A 14,115-nucleotide genomic window follows, 5' to 3' on the forward strand; every position below is an offset into this window, starting at 1 on the left:
GTTTGGGATAAATGTACCTTTAGATAAGGACATGATGAGGGAAATCAAGACTTCATTTAAATTTACACTAGGAGAAAATTTAGTCTGAGATGAAAAGTGATGTTTGGCTAAATTTAGGGATATCCATGAAGACACTTCCTAAACTTTCTGTCAGAGATTATTATGTAGTTTCTCCTGCTTGTTAAATAGTATATTAGTTACTTTAAGAAAATTAGTTCATTTTATAATTTTATAAATCCTACATTAATATTATTCATCTTATGTCACACGCAAAAAACAGGACTTAAAGGACATGCTGTATAGCTGGATTTTAATCCAGTCCTGTTTGAGCCAAAAATCCTGTGATTTCCACTCTTAGATACCACCCCCTGCCATGAATTAGGCTTTTTATTTTTTAATTGAAGTATAGTTGGTTTAAAGTGTTGTGTTAGTTTCAGGTGTACAGTAAAGTGATATTCCATATATATATACATATATAAAACATTTTCTATGCATATTATATTTATTGTTTTATATCATATATTGTTTTTCAGACCCTTTATCTATATGAAATTAAAAGACATTGAGTATATCCCGTGTGCTATAAGTAGGTCTTTGTTATCGGTTTTATATTTAGTGGTGTGTATATGTTAAATCCAAGTGAGTTAATTGTTTTGATCTGCAGTCCAATCACTCTTTTCAACAGTACCTTTCAGTTTAGGACTGGGGCTCATGCAGACATGGCCATTTGCTTACTCTCGAATGATTAGATGTCCTTCTGTGGAGTTGGTGTTACCTGTCTACTCATAGGGCCACACATCACCATCTGACCCTGCTTGCCCTTCCCAGGAAATGGTCCAGGGTAGGACACACTGTCTTCCTCCTCTCAGTCCAACTCAAAATTCAAGGAACTATTTGACTTGAGGCACAGCACCCAGTTGGGGGCCTTCTCTGGTGGCTCAGACAGTAAAGGATCTGCCTTCTATGTGAGAGAACTTGGTTCAGTCTCTGGGTTGGGAAGATGCCCTAGAGGAGGAAACAGCAACCTACTCCAGAATTCTTGCCTGGGAAATCCCATGGACAGAGGAGCTTGGTGGGCTACAGTCCATGGGGTCACAACACCATCCTAGGCCTGCTGAGGGCAGCCTGATTTCTTCATGTGCCAAAGTGTTTTGAGGAACTGGCATGTTGCTGATAAGCAGTAGGTCTTGTGATTAAAGAGTTGTGGAAACCATTGGTGAAATGAAGTTCAACAGGGTCCTAGTCTTTAATGTGCTAGCCTGCTTTATGAGTTTCCAAGGGGGAAGGTTCGTGTGCAGAGTGCTCCAGATGTGTTTGACCACATCTCACTGTTCCTTTTTCTAGAGCCCTCTAAGGAGAATAGTATTCTATATGAGACAGTTTGAACACTGTTGATTTAAACTAATGAAGCGGTGGGATTTTCCTAAGCCCTGGAGAGGTGAGTAGGAGCCATAATCGGAAAGACCCTCCCTTTGTAATATTTGAGTCGTTATCAGCTTAGTTGTTGCTGTTTATTGTTGAGTTGCTAAGCCGTGTTCGACCCCTTTCCGACTCCATGAACTGTAGCCTGCCAGGTTCCTCTGTCCGTGGGATTTTCCAGGCAAGAATACTGGAGTGGGATGCCATTCCCTCCTCCAGGAGATTTCCCTGACTCAGGGATCGAACCTGTGTCTTCTGCCTTGGTACGCAGATTCTTTACCACTGAGCCACCAGGGAAGACCAATCAACTTAGGAGGTCTGTTCACAAGGCTGCTCCCATACCCGATACTTTCCTTAGTATCAAACCAGGCAGTCCTTTCAGGGGGACTATGCAGAATAAGCATCATGCTAAGATATGTGAGTGCTCCTGGCTGAAAGCAGGGACAGGAAAGGAAGAACACGAACCTGAAGCCAGGAAGAGAGGCTGAATCTGTGACCGAATTTCAAAATGCAGGCGTGCATGTCTGTTGTCACGGGTTAAAGCAGGTGAATCTTTCTTGTCTTCTGGGGAGGCTTCATGGAAAAGGTGAGTCCTGAGCTCAGTGTTATAGGAGGGGTGACTTTGGCAGAAGTGTGCTAAGAAGTTCTCCAGGCAAGGCAGGGAGCAGGAGGGTGGAAATGGTGAGTCACATCCTGGACACAGCAGATACTTCATTTCTGCTTCCTCTGTCCAGGCAGGTCTAATCAAGTTTATGCTCCTTTATAGAAGAGAGGAAAGGATGGGGCAAAGAAGGCAACCAATTAGTTCCTAAATCTTTCATTCTCCTTCATTTGGACTGACATACTCATTCTGGTTTCCCCTAAACAGACATATTCCTACTTTTCAAAATAAGGTTGATTGAACCAACCACATTAAAATAACCAGACCAAAAAATAATGAAAAAATGAATATTTTTCATTCAAAATCAAGTTCTTGGAAGTTGAAAGAAATGACATTCTAGAGCAGTAGCTCAACCAGCAGAGCCTTAGAAGCAGCCAGATGAGACATGCTTTCTACCTCTGTGCAAGGGGCCCTCCAGCCCCCGAAGTGGGGGAGGGGTGGAGATCAGGAATGTTAGCTCACCCGTCCATCCTTCTCAGCCCCGCTGCCCCGTTCTCCCCACTTGTTCCCTCTCTCCTGCCCTGTTTCTTCTCTACAGGCTCTGGGGGACCACCCTGCCACAAAACTGATGCTGAGTTTCTGCTTGGGGAGCCAGGGCTCTTTAAAAATGTAAATTGGATCGTGTCATCTCCCCTGCTCAAAATTCTTTGATGGCTTCCTCCTGCCTTTACAATAAACTTTAAACTTCTCACTGTGACCGCGGGGCCCAGCACACCTCCCCAGCCTCTCTCTCTGTCACTTCACCTAACCTGACCTTGGTTTTCCTCCTTGAGCCTTTCTACAGAATTCTTCTCCAGCTGCCACTGTCCTCTTCTGCCGTCAGAGGTTGGCAAGCTATGGCCCATGGGCCGGTTGGCTTTTGTTGCGCTTCTGTAAGACCCTTAAACAAAGAAAGATTAATTTTTATCTTGTTACAAGGTTATAAAAATGTGGCAGAGATCAAATGTCATCTGCAAAGCCCAAAGTATTCACTATCTTTTTTCTTAGTAGGAAGAATGTGCTAACTCCTGATTTAGATCATTTTTTTCCTACTAGCCCATTCCTGATGTTCTTTACATCATGTACCTCAATTTGCAATTATAAGCTCATGAATATCTTTACTTGCTGTTCACCTGCTTCTTCTCCAGCCCCCACAAGGAACAGGATCATCCCTGTAAAATCTTCAGGAACAGAACCCAGTGCCTCACCTGTGTCTTGCCACTGTGAGCATTGAATTCAGCTACTGTTTCCTTGCTGCTCACTTTGATGGTCCCATTTACGGTGGGCGGTCCCTGCTCACATTACACAGGTTAGTTACCATCTTTGCTTTATCTTCCTCTAAATTGTCCCCAGTGATTTCTACATCAGGAAATCCAGTTCAGCCGTGTGAATAAAGCCTAGAGCCATGCCTTATAACATGTTTATTCAGCTGAGAATCTGATTCCACATCCCCAAATTGCATATAATGGGTTCCTACTGTGGGTTTCACAGGCTGATCGGTATTCTAGGAGATCAGGAGGCTGGCCCCCAGGGTGTTGCAGTTACAGTCTTTCAAGCTGGGGAGGCAACCAGTGTCATGTTCATCTAGGCACAGATGATCTGTCTGGTTGCATCTTCTGTTACTGGAACTTAATAAAGAAGAACATTCCTGAAATTTTAGAAATTGGATTACTATTGATAATTGTCTCTCTCTAACCATGGAAGGACCGTGTTAATAATTCTTTGCAGTGCTATTCAAAGATGACATCTGTTTAAGCATACATTATAAAAGTCAGATTTGCTCAACAGAGACTTTATTAATTTGTTACTTTCCCTGAGCAAATGTGACTGCACATTTGTTTAAATATTTACAAATGTATGTGAATGAGCAGCAGAAGAAGGTAAAAACTAAAGCCAAATAGGACACATGTTTTTAAAGAAAGATAGGGTTTCATTTACTTTGTTGTCATATGAGTAATAACTTGGTACAGAAAATGTGATCTGTTCAAACCGTGCTTCTCATATTCACTGATTGAAAAGGGACAGTTCCATTTTGTGCAGCGCAAAACCAAGTCATTCTTATTAAAAGGTCACAGGAAACTGAGGAGAAATGTCAGGCACACAGACTGACCTATTCAGAATATAATCAAGCTTGCTTTAAAAAGACAACATCTACATTATGAAGGAGAGAGATCTGATTGTATTCTCTGGGCTTTGGTAATACAGTTAGTGCTGATAAGACCTTGAGACAATCTTGCCCTTCAGAAAATGAGTGTTTGTGGTGGGTGTGGGTGAGGTGGAGGGGACATCATGATGTAATGTGGCTAAGATCATCTCTTCAGCCACTGTTTCCATTTGAATTATTGAACTTTTTTTTTTAACGAGACACACGTTTTTTAGTCCAGAGATAGCTTTGCTCCACTTTAATTTTTACTTTGATTAATTAATTTCATAAAGAACTGATGAAAGTGGTCCCCTAGATCCTGCAGCAGACTGGGGACAACACAGCTTCTGTCATCTGCTTGCCCAGAGCCTGAATGCCATGCAGAGGTACCATTTCTGCAGCGCATTCTCTGATATTCTCCCGTTTTGTTTTCAAAGACCAGCTGTAAAGGCAAGATGGCAATGCTGTTTTCATGCCAGTTCATCCTTGGCCTCTCTCCAGATTTCTAGCATTCAGGGCTTGATTTTGCTGGCTGCTTCATACCTTGTGTGCACAGAGCTCCCATTGACTTCATTATGATAAACAGAATGATGATAACTTCAATGGTAAACAGAAGGGTTCTTCACTTTGTTGGGAATTCGGCATCTACGAAGAAATGTGGTCCAGTAAAATCAGCCCATTTCAGATCAAGTAAATAAGCATAATAGTATCGGCAGTGCCAAGTTGGCATCATGTGACATATGTCTAAGAGAATATGATCACTAGAGTTTCTACTTGTGCAGCTACCAAGTTAGCATCTGATGGTACCTACTTGAAACTTCTTCGATCTCCTGATTGGAAACCTGGAGTTGGTTATATTCCTCTCTGACTAGGATGGATCTTTCAGCAGATGTAGACACACACATGTTCCTTAAGAAGCTGATTTTGTTATTGTTGTTGTTATGAAGATAGATCACAAATAAGGCCCACTGGAGCAAGTAATTTATGGAATTTTTAGTATCTGCCATTTCTTCTTTGATTCAAAAAGTCATGGCTAACAATCCAACAACACAATGTTCTATTTATTTCCTCCTGAGCTGGCAGTGTAGCAAAGTAGCATGGTGTGGCTGATTCTGCCAGGTTAAGTATTCAGTTCTAACAGACAGACTTTTTTAGGCATGCATAATCAGTTGAGTCAAAATTGTAGCATGGCTTTTTAGTTGTGGCTGATGGTCTTTAAAATAGCATTTTGTTAAAATGACTATAGTTTAGTTAAACTACATTTAAGTAATTATAGTCATTTTAAATAATTATATTTATACTAATTTACTATATTTTAATAAGATAAAACCCAAGTTGGAGTTTGATACAAAGAAATAAAGGAACTAAGATACAGTAAAGTACCTGTTTCACTAATGGTTACATTCTGTAAATACTGGTTAGTCTGATGTGTTTTCCCACAAGGATTGAATAAATTTAGCCTCCTGTGTATCATTTTTGGCTTAGATGAAGCTTCACACATTCCAGTTAGCATATCTGAATAATGAACTATTTATTCAGAGGTTTTTTTCCATTAAAGATTTTTTATAACTTTTTTTCTAGACTTTAATGAGAGAAACCTTAAGCATTTTTGATGTATAACAATTACAGAAAAGATCCATTTTGGTTTAAGTTTCTTGACTTTCTGCTTTCTCTGTGTCTTTGACTTTTTGATACTCTTTTTTCTTATTAGATGTTTTTTAGAAACTAGCTGCTGTTCTTCCTTTTTCCTCCTACTTAAGTACTGTTTCAATGTTACCTTCCTCTTTCTGGTAACTTGATTAATCTAAATGTCACTGGAATATTTACCAACAGTCTAAAATTTTCTGGATCCTTTGCAGATTGGCTTCTGGCATAGATTACATTTTTAGAAAAAAAACCCCTATTTTTACTTTTCAAGTATTTAATTTCTGAAAACACATTTGAATAGGTTTTAACAAAGCATTTTTCTCAAGAAATGCAAACTGATTTCTCTACAAAACTATTGTGTGGCCTAGATTCAAAGGATTCAATAAAAGCAACAAGACTATAAATAAATGACTCAAAAAGCAGATATTTTCCATTTTGTATTATATAGTTTGCAAGCTACAATTAAGTGGGAGTAGTAAAAAAAAATTGCTGAGTAAATATCAAGAAAGATAACTTGGAAATTTGAGTGTTTTAAGAAAATAGTGGTATAATTTTCTCAAGTGCAAAGACAAACTTCTTTCCTCTATCCATTTGACCTATTTTTAAAGAAAAATTTCACTTGGGAAGCCAATGAGAAAAAACATTGGAAGACATATGGTTCTTTTCTTTAGCTAAAAATGAACTAAAGAAAAAAAAAAGGAAAAGAATTAAAATGTTCTGCTACATCAAAAAGATTAATGCTATTTTTAATATAATTTTTAATACCATTTCAAAACATATCACAAATATTTTTATTAGATTTCACAATTCCACTATAAAGTACACAAATAAAAAAGATCAAAACAACAGCTTTCTGGGTGTGTGTGAGAGAGAAGGAGTAGTTTGAGGCAATGAGAGAGCAATTACTTTATGAAGTATTATCTTTTGGCAAAACAAGGCCATCAAATAAATGACCACCATGAAAGGTGAGACACCAATGAATAATGACTCATTGCAAACACAACAAAAAGCTCACAAAATTAATTCTCTGTATCTAGCAATTTGCAAAAGTCATAGACAATTCATTACATTGTTATTGCCACATTGAGTATAACAGTTGAAATATGATTTGCTGACAAACCATAGTCAAAGCTATGGTTTTTCTAGTAGTCATGTACAGATGTGAGAGGTGGACCGTAAAGAAATTTGAGTGCCAAAGAATTGATGTTTTTGAATTTTGGTCCTAGAGAAGACTCTTGAGAGTCCCTTGGAGATCAAATCAGTCAATCCTAAAGGAAATTAATCCTGAATATTCATTGGAAGGACTGATGCTATAGCTGAAGCTACAATACTTTGGCCACCTCATGTGGAGAGCCAACCATTGGAAAAGACCTTGATGCTGGGAAAGATCCAGGGCAGGAGAACAGGGCAGCAGAGGATGAACATTGACTCAATGGACATGAGTTTGAGCAAACTTCGGGAGATAGTGAAGGACAGGGGAGCATGGTGTGCTGCATTCCACGGGGTTGCAAAGAGTTGGAAACAACTTAGTGACTGAACGACAACAACAGCAAATCATATTTTGATAAATGTGCTTTTAATATTTCATGTTAAAATTAAATATTTTTATTTTTGGTTGCATGGCATGAGGGATCTTATTTGCCTGACCAGGGATTGAACCAGTGCCACCTGTATTGGGAGCTTGGAGTCTTATCCACTGGACTGCTAGGGAAGTTTGTAAAATAAAATATTTTAGTAAATATTTTAATAAGTCATTTGTCACTGAGTGCTTGTTCTTCATTTCAAACTTTATTTTTAAGCAATTTAAATAGAAATGTAAATTTGATAGAAAAGAACTAGCAGAAAGAAAGGTGCTATGTAAATTCATACTGCTGCTTGCTTTGTTTTCAGTTCAGTCCAGTTGCTCAGTCGTGTTTGACTCTTTGCGACCCCACGAATTGCAGCACGCCAGGCCTCCCTGTCCATCGCCATCTCCCAGAGTTCACTCAGACTCACGTCCATAGAGTCCGTGATCCCATCCAGCCATCTCATCCTCTGTCGTTCCCTTCTCCTCCTGCCACCAGTCCCTCCCAGCATCACAGTCTTTTCCAATGAGTCAACTCTTCGCATGAGGTATCCAAAGTACTGGAGCTTCAGCTTTAGCATCATTCCTTCCAAAGAAATCCCAGGGCTGATCTCCTTCAGAATGGACTGATTGGCTCTCCTTGCAGTCCAAGGGACTCTCAAGAGTCTTCTCCAACACCACAGTTCAAACGCACCAATTCATTGGCACTCAGCCTTCTTCACAGTCCAACTCTCACATCCATACATGACCACTGGAAAAATCATAGCCTTGGCTAGATGGACCTTAGTTGGCAAGGTAATGTCTCTGCTTTTGAATATACTGTCTAGGTTGGTCATAACTTTTCTTCCAAGGAGTAAGTGTCTTTTAATTTCATGGCTGCAATCACCATCTGCAGTGATTTTGGAGACCCCAAAATAAAGTCTGACACTGTTTCCACTGTTTCCCCATCTATTTCCCACGAAGTGATGGGACCGGATGCCATCATCTTCATTTTCTGAATGTTGAGCTTTAAGCCAACTTTTTCACTCTCCTCTTTCACTTTCATCAAGAGGCTTTTGAGTTCCTCTTCACTTTCTGCCGTCAGGGTGGTGTCATCTGCATCTCTGAGGTTATTGATATTTCTCCCAGCAATTTTGATGCCAGCTTGTGTTTCTTCCAGTCCAGCATTTCTCATGATGTACTCTGCATATAAGTTAAATCAGCAGGGTGACAATATACAGCCTTGATGTACTCCTTTTCCTATTTGGAACCAGTCTGTTGTTCCATGTCCAGTTCTAACTGTTGCTTCCTGACCTGCATACAGATTTCTTAAGAGGCGGGTCAGGTGGTCTGGTATTCCCATCTCTTTCAGAATTTTCCACAGTTGATTGTGATCCACACAGTCAAAGGCTTTGGCATAGTCAAGAAAGCAGAAATAGATGTTTTTCTGGAACTCTCTTGCTTTTTCCATGATCCAGTGGATGTTGGCCATTTGATCTCTGGTTCCTCTGCCTTTTCTAAAACCAGCTTGAACATCAGGAAGTTCACAGTTCACATATTGCTGAAGCCTGGCTTGGGGAATTTTGAGCATTACTTTACTAGCCTGTGAGATGAGTGCAATTGTGTGGTAGTTTGAGCATTCTTTGGCGTTGCCTTTCTTTGGGATTGGAATGAAACTGACCTTTTCTAGTCCTGTGGCCACTGCTGAGTTTTCCAAATTTGTTGGCATATTGAGTGCAGCACTTTCACAGCATCATCTTTCAGAATTTGAAACAGCCCAACTGGAATTCCATCACCTCCACTAGCTTTGTTCATAGCGATGCTTTCCAAGGCCCACTTGATTTCACATTCCAGGATGTCTGGCTCTAGATGAGTGATCACATCATCATGATTATCTGGGTTGTGAAGATCTTTTTTGTACAGTTCTTCCGTGTATTCTTGCCACCTCTTCTCAATATCTTCTGCTTCTGTTAGGTCCATACCATTTCTGTCCTTTATCGAGCCCATCTTTGCATGAAATGTTCCCTTGGTATCTCTAATTTTCTTGAAGAGATCTCTAGTCTTTCCCATTCTGTTCTTTTCCTCTATTTCTTTGCATTGATCACTGAAGAAGGCTTTCTTATCTCTTCTTGCTATTTTTTGGAACTTTGCATTCAGATGCTTATATCTTTCCTTTTCTCCTTTGCTTTTCACCTCTCTTCTTTTCACAGCTATTTGTAATGCCTCCCCAGACAGCCATTTTGCTTTTTTGCATTTCTTTTCCATGGGGATGGTCTTGATCCCTGTCTCCTGTACAATGTCACGAACCTCATTCCATAGTTCATCAGGCACTCTATCTATCAGATCTAGACCCTTAAATCTATTTCTCACTTCCACTGTATAATCATAAGGGATTTGATTTAGGTTATACCTGAATGGTCTAGCAGTTTTCTGTACTTTTTTCAATCTGAGTCTGAATTTGGTAATAAGGAGTTCATGATCTGAGCCACAGTCAGCTCCCGGTCTTGTTTTTGTTGACTGTATAGAGCTTCTCCATCTTTGGCTGCAAAGAATATAATCAATCTGATTTTGGTGTTGACCATCTGGTGATGTCCATGTGTAGAGTCTTCTCTTGTGTTATTGGAAGAGGGTGTTTGCTATGACCAGTGCATTTTCTTGGCAAAACTCTATTAGTCTTTGCCCTGCTTCATTCTGCATTCCAAGGCCAAATTTGCCTGTTACTCCAGGTGTTTCTTGACTTCCTACTTTTGCATTCCAGTCCCCTATAATGAAAAGGACATCTTTTTTGGGTGTTAGTTCTAAAAGATCTTGCAGGTCTTCATAAAACCGTTCAACTTCAGTTTCTTCAGCGTTACTGGTTGGGGCATACTTTGTTTTAGCATTTCTATTTTTGTTATTTAATAAGACTTCAAAGTGAGTGAAGACTGTAAGGACCAGCGTTGTCATCTCTGAGCATTTCCAAGTCACCTCCCCTAGTTGAGCCTTCAGCTTCCTCACCTATAACCAATCATAGCTATTATTTATTACTGGAGAAGAAAATGGCAGCCCACTGCAGTATTCTTGCCTGGAGAATCCCATGGGCAGAGGAGCCAGGCGGGCTACAGTTAAGGGTTGCAAAGAGTCAGATATGACTGAGCGACTGGATGCAGATGAGACAAACGCTAAACAGTGCATGTTATATGCCAGGCATGCTTCCGAGTGCTTTTAAACATAATTTTAATTAGATTCATCCTCATATAATCCTCCACAGAGGTCTTATCTCTGTCTTCACGGTGACGAAACCAAGGCTCAGAGAGGTTAAGTACTTTCACAGTTAGTAGCAGAGAAGGGATCACAATCAGGACAGTGTGGCTCCAGCATTTCTCCTCTTAAACTCTGCTTTATTCTGCTTCTCAGTCAGAATAATAACATACTGATAATAATATGATAGAAATATAAAAATAGTGATCGTACAAGAATATGATAACCTAGACCATGTGCTGTGCGCGGTCATTTTTCTGACATTCCTATTTATTCCCCCAGTACCTCCTAAGAGATCACTTCTGGAATCACTTGTTTCCTGTATCCACACGTCATGTCCCCACAGAGACAGGACTCAAACCAGGGTGAATCTACAAAGCTACAACGTAGAGCACGTAACAAGTAGTCCCTGGCACAATGAGGACACTGGGCCAAACAGTATCTAGACCTTCACTTAGCTTCTCTTGTCAGACGGCCTTGGCAAGAGCAATCATGGGCATGCCTGACCCTAGATCTAAGGACAGCGAGTGAGTTTGGTGACTAGAATTAAGAGTGAGTCTCCATATTAAAACAGGAGAAATCTGATAATTTAAATGTTTCAAACTCAGATTTCAATATTGCTTCAATATAGTTCGTGTGGGAGAAATTAATCTTACAAAATTATGATGTGTTTCTAGTGCTTTGCAACATAAACACAAGGGATGTTTTGAGAATGAATAAATATTAAGGTTGAAAAGTACTTTTTTCCAGGCACTGGCCTCCTTCCACATTCTCTGCTCAGTTGGTAGACATGTGCTAAGATGTTAGGTCTGAAATTTAGTTCTCGTAGGATTACACATTCTACAGATATCCAGCCACGGCTAAAGAAATATCTCAGTCCTTACCATCTTAATGGAGGTCATAGACTCCAACCTTTACCTTTTTCACCATGGAATAGGCAACAATAAAGCTAAATCCTTCAGCTGTTTGATCTTTAAGAAATCCACCTTAGAGAACTGACCTTCAGGAATAGAATTTTTAAATGGTTGTACAAGCCCATTGAAAGAAAAATCCTCAGTGATATGGTACTCATATATGTGATGCTAATGTCATATACTATGAAAGCAGGCAAGTCCTTTTTCATCTGTAGGGAGAACAGGAGTGAAATAATACTAGAAAATAAGATCTTCTCCCAAAGAATGTTGCTCTGTACTCCATACATACCATCAGGGTGAGGCTGCAAAGGTAATTCTCTGGAGATGAAGTTATTCTTGTACAGTTCATTGTATATGCTTGTGTCTACAAAGAAAGAAATGTCCTTGTATTTGTTACTGAGTGTTCCTTTTAATATTTTATAGTATTTAGTTACAATGAAAATAAATATTAAGCATTAATGGAAGTCAGTAGAAATCCTGTTTATAAAAGTCTATTAATAGACCACTTGTGGGGATGTGGGATAGAGATGTGTTGAGTGAAAACATAGTAATTAAGTGGCTTCAGTGTAACCACAATTGGAATTAAGAAGCAGGGCAGTAAAAAAGTCCATAAAACCATTTTTTGGTATAATCTGAAAATAACCTGATAAATTAAGCATGACATATCTGTCTAAATAAATGTATTTATGCACTATTATTTAAACCTCTAATGGCATTTTCACTTAGCAATGGTCCCTGGAACATAGTCTCCGAGATTATCTCAGAGATAAATGCTTAAAAATAAGGTTATTTTGACTTCAGTAACTAATGAATTCTGGCCTCAAATCTTTGTTTTTGCTTTACCATTTAAATTCATATATATATATATATACACACACATATATATATATATTTGCACATTTTCCAGTTCCTTTTTACCTTTCTTGAATTGTGGCCACTAGAACTATGAGAAATATTACAGGCACAGATGCACCAGAATTTGTTTTATTCCAATATTCTACAATGTGATGCCCACCATTTGTTAGCTTTTTGGGCTGCAAAGGTACTCAGAGTATTCCTGATATTAAGAACTGGCATCCCTCCCGGGCAGTTATCACTTGATTGTGAATGCAGCCTTCCTTCCAAAGAACTGAAGTGCTCAGTATTGGCTGGTGGTCCTGTGCCTTAGGATGGAGGTGGTCTCACAGTGATGTGTAATTGCAAAGCCCTTTGATCAAGGGAACCAGTTCATTGAATTGCCTGGAAAACTTTAAGATGTGCTGCCTGGTAGGAGGCATGGAAGAAATATATAATACTTACCAAAAACCTGCCCTTCTGCACACCCACAAGGCTTGTCTTTGTGGTAGAACTTGGGAAGAATTAGAACTAAAATGTGTCAGTGGGTAATTAGCAAAGCCATGTAAGAATCTCATGGATAGTAATAGAATTACAACTTGTTTCTTGAGTATTTATAATGTCTTAGTTACATTCTGTCTCTATCTATCTACATTGAATCTTTCTCTATATCTATCTATATATCTGTGTATGTATGTATATGTATGTGGGTATGTATTGTTGTTGTTGTTGCTAAGTCACTTCAGTCGTGTCCGACTCTGTGTGACCCCATAGACGGCAGCCCACCAGGCTCTCCCGTCCCTGGGATCCTCCAGGCAAGAACACTGGAGTGGGTATGTATAGTCTGACATAAAAAAGCCAGACAAGTTTGCCATGTTATCACACACCTTTTATAGAAGGGAAAATGTGATTTGGAGTTAAAGTTAACTTGCACTAAGTCACAGGCTGAGATTCTAAGATTTGCATTCTGGTCTGTTTAATAGCAAAAGCTGTATATCTCCTTTTCATTATATTTGAGAAGACCACAAGTATTAGATTCTGTAACACAAAAGCTGACTCTTGGTTATTGAAACCAATACTTACTGATCTATAGAGGGCAGGCTATCAGTATAGTTGTCCATGTACATGGTTAAACAAGTACTACATTTTTGGGTAAATTACAATCATTATCCATTGTGCTCTTGATAAGAATTGAATTGAATCTGTAGATTGATTTTGGGAGATATGGACATCAGATGAATATTAAGTCTTTCAATCCATAAACACGGGTGCATTTGTAATTTTTTGTCTTTTCTTCAACTTTATTGAGGTATAATTAGCATTTTATGTGTTAAAAATTTCTCTTATTAGTGTTCTTTAGCTTTCAGCATGGAAGTCTTTTCTAATCTGTAAACTCCCATTCCAACAGTGAAAAACCTGCCCCCACCAGCCACCATGCATTCACTTAATCATCCAATTCAACTTATATACTTAACTTTTGATTCAACATGTAACTAAGTTGTTTTCTGCAGTTACATGTATGTTATAAGTTATATATAAATATATATATATATATGATGTAATATAAGTTATATATTATTCCCAGGAATAATATTCTGATTGGTATGTGAGCTTTTGAGAGGCTGTAGGTAAGATGAGGTTCTTCTCCAATGCCTCAGTAGTAAAGAATCTGCTGCAATGAGGAGATGTGGGTTTGATCCCTGGGTCAGGAAGATCCCCTGGAGAAGGAAATAGC

Source organism: Budorcas taxicolor, chromosome 14 (genome assembly GCF_023091745.1).
Source record: "Budorcas taxicolor isolate Tak-1 chromosome 14, Takin1.1, whole genome shotgun sequence".
Lineage (NCBI taxonomy): Eukaryota > Metazoa > Chordata > Mammalia > Artiodactyla > Bovidae > Budorcas > Budorcas taxicolor.